This window comes from Triticum dicoccoides, chromosome 4A, assembly GCF_002162155.2.
Source record: "Triticum dicoccoides isolate Atlit2015 ecotype Zavitan chromosome 4A, WEW_v2.0, whole genome shotgun sequence".
NCBI classification, from domain to species: Eukaryota; Viridiplantae; Streptophyta; class Magnoliopsida; order Poales; family Poaceae; genus Triticum; species Triticum dicoccoides.
The window spans coordinates 577,084,219-577,087,740 of record NC_041386.1 but is presented as its reverse complement, the minus strand read 5'-3'; the positions used below and the strand labels follow the sequence as shown (position 1 = coordinate 577,087,740).

Below are 3,522 nucleotides of genomic sequence, written 5' to 3'. Positions count from 1 at the left end.
TCCCCCGACGCCCTCCTGCCCCGCCTGCTCTCCGCGCTCCTCTCCGCCTCCCGCCTCGACGCCGCGCTCGCGCTCCTCCAGGACGCCCCTCCCGACCTCCTCCCGCGCCTCGCCGCCGCCGCCATCCCTTCCCTCATCGCCTGCCCTGACCCCCTCTCCGCCGTCCCCGCCATCCGCAGGCTGCTTCCCATCGCCTCCCACCCGCCTCACGTCCGAGCCACCAACCGCCTCCTCCTCGCCCTGTCCAAGGCGAACCTCTACGATGACTTCTGCCATGTGTTCGACGAAATGTCAAGGAGGGGCCTTCCTTCCAACTTGAGGTTCTACAACATTTGCATCCACGCCTTCGGCAAGTGGAAGCGCCTGGACAAGTCCCTCAAGCTTTTCGCGGCTATGAAAGCCGCCTCTCCTCCGCTTGTGCCAGATATATGCACGTACAATTCGGTCATTCGTGTTCTTGTGATTGGCGGGAGGGTGGCTGACGCTTTGCTGGTCTTTGATGAAATGAAGTTGGCTGGGATCCACCCAGACGTGTTCACTTACCGCGCGGTTGTGGATGGGTGCTGCAAGAGTTTCAGGATGGATGACGCGCTGCATATGTTTCAGGAGATGCGCGGGGGCACCAGGCTGAAGGGGGATGTCGTGGTGTACAATTCACTTCTAAATGGACTCTTCAAAGCAAAGAGGCTTGATGAGGCATGCGGTTTTTTCGAGACAATGGTGGCGGATGGGATCCAATGCTCAGCGAGCACACATAACACTGTGATCGATGGGCTGTTCAAGAACGGGAGGGCAGAAGCAGCATGTCGGCTGTTCTATGGGCTAAGGAAGAAAGGTCATATTGGATGGGATTGCGTACAGTATCATGGTAAGGGAGTTCTGCAAGGAGGGGACAGGGGACCAAGTTGCAGAGGCAGTCAGTTTGGTGAAAGAGATGGAAGAGCGGGGCTTTGTTATTGATTTGGTTACCGTTACATCATTACTTCTAGGTTTTAACAAGAGTAGACGGTGGGATTTGGAAGAGAAGATAGTGAAGATCATAAGAGATAGCTCTGTCTTGCCAGATGCCATTCGATGGAAGTCCAACATGATGGATGCCTTGACAGGACCACAAGATAGAGCGAAAGATAGAACATCAATCTTTCCATTTGATGGTAATATGAACGATGTGATGAGTTTGCTCAATCCTGCAGTATGCACTGATACAAATGAAGGAACCACACATAATGAACCCAAGGATGATTGGTCTTTGTCCCCACACTTGGATCATCTTGCCAAACATGCTGATCATTCAAATAATTCTGCTATATTTACAGTGCACAGAGGTCAGAGGGTGGAAGGCATGGGGGGGTAAAACTTTTGATGCTGACATGGTTAATACATATATGTCAATCTTTTTAGCCAAAGGGAAGTTGAGTGTAGCCTGCAAGTTATTTGAGATCTTTACAAATCTGGGAAGGAAAGGGACAAGTTATACATACAATTCACTGATGACCTCATTTGTCAAGAAGGGGTATTTGAAGCAGGTCTGGGCAGTTCTTCATGAGAGGGGTGGACAGCTCTGCCCCAATGATATAGCAACATACAACCTGATAATACAAGGTCTTGGCCAGATGGGAAAAACAGAGGTAGCTAGCTCAATCATGGAACAATTGTCAAAGAAAGGTGTTTACATGGATATTGTTATGTACAACACTTTGATCAATCAATTGGGAAAGGTCGGAAAGGTTGAAGAAGCAAACTGTTTGCTTGAGCAGATTATCACAAGGGGCATGAAACCAGATCTTGTTACTTTTAATACCTTGATCAATATTAATGTGAAAGCTGGTAGGTTGAAGGAAGCCGACAAGTATTTGAGGAGGATGATTGCAGAAGGCATTGCTCCAAATCACGTGACGGAAACAATAATGATTTTCCTTGATAAGGAGATTCAAAAGAAAAAACAGCAATCTAAATGAACTACCAAAAAAGCACGAATAATATCAGTGCAACGAAGGCTTTTTCAAGATACTATATTGGCGAAAAGGAACAGTTGTTGTGACAAACTCCACGGAGAGGTAGCTCTGTTGTGAATCGAAAATGCCATGAGGTAAACTTTGCAATATTTTGTCTTAATTTCAGAATTTTTCTCTACCAAATTTTCATTTACTACCTTCAGAGAGCATGACAATATCAGATGAATGAAAAGGAGCATGACGATATCAGATGAATGAAAATGTAATGATGCATAAGGCTAAATATAGTTAGTTTATTAGATTGTGAGTATCTGTTGGAAAGTCCGTTGAAGAATGCTTCCTTAGATCATTGAATGACGGGAGTATGTACCTAGAACTACAGGTGTTTTTCTTTATGTTTTTCATTTTTCGTATGTGATTTATGAAGTCATGTACTGCACATGTATCCTAATTTTATTATAGAAGTGATATTGTATGAAACATACAAATGCCGTGTGATATTTGATATATGAATATTTGGACGGCCATTAACTTGCTTCGTTATGTTAATATATGAAGATTCCCCTTTTTTTAGATCATTGCTCTTGTTAATTGCTTGAGCTGGTTTACTCCCATTTTGCGCATGAATATTTCATAAGACTAAGAGTACTTAGTGCCATCCTGACCTTTTGAACATTACCATGCTTATGCATCTTTTTTTTATCCGGGGCATAACTCCTGGCTTATTTTATTGAATTCAAAGATGTACAAGATTACAACGACACAAATGAGCCATGCATCTTCCAGACATTTGAGCACATGAAACTGAAAAGGAGATGCTGCAAAGTCACCGCATTCAGGAAAACACAACAAATCAAAGCATTGTAAATGTGGGAACTGTTGTCTTCTGCTTGTAGCTTTAGATTCCGTCATGGTTTATCGAAGCAGACAGATCATTGCACTGATTTACGTGACCTCAGACTACCTGAGCACTGAGCAGTCTCTCCCCTGCAAAGAGGTGAAATGGAAAACAACTTCAGCCAGTTTTAAAATCTTATCATTAAAGGTCAGTTTATTTCTTTTGAATCAAATGGTCTATGGGACTGTATGTAATCCAAATATGTAGTAAATTCCTGTGGATTCCAGATTCCCTGTGTACCAGTTGGCTATAGAGTTTTCCAGTTGAAATAGTGCATGTCTCCCGCTCTAGAGCATTTCTGATTACACCCCAAATGGATCTCACATTAGATCGGTTGAGAAAATAGGTTAGTTTCCTGCCCTTTCTCTAGGCAGGTCTGGGATGATATCCTCTCCTGGCTGAGGATGACGTGCAGGCCACCTGACCAGGACACCTCCCTCAACGAATGGTGGCTAGCTGTCAAAGAGACGACTCCCAAATCTCTTTGCAAGGGACTGGCTACCGTGATGCTGCTGACGTGATGGATGATCTGGAAACAGCGTAACGCATGTGTCTTCTATGGGGATCGACCCTCTGTCCACTTGCTGACCGAGAAAATCAGAGCCGAGGCAGCGCTCTGGGCTCGAGCTGGGGATGTCCATTAAAATCATTGTAACACAAATAACTTTT

At 44.8% G+C, this 3,522-nt stretch overlaps 1 pseudogene; it reads left to right on the top strand.

Moving 5' to 3' along the window:
- The window catches only part of LOC119283685, a 7,712-nt pseudogene that overhangs the window by 466 nt on the left and 3,724 nt on the right, over positions 1-3,522 (top strand).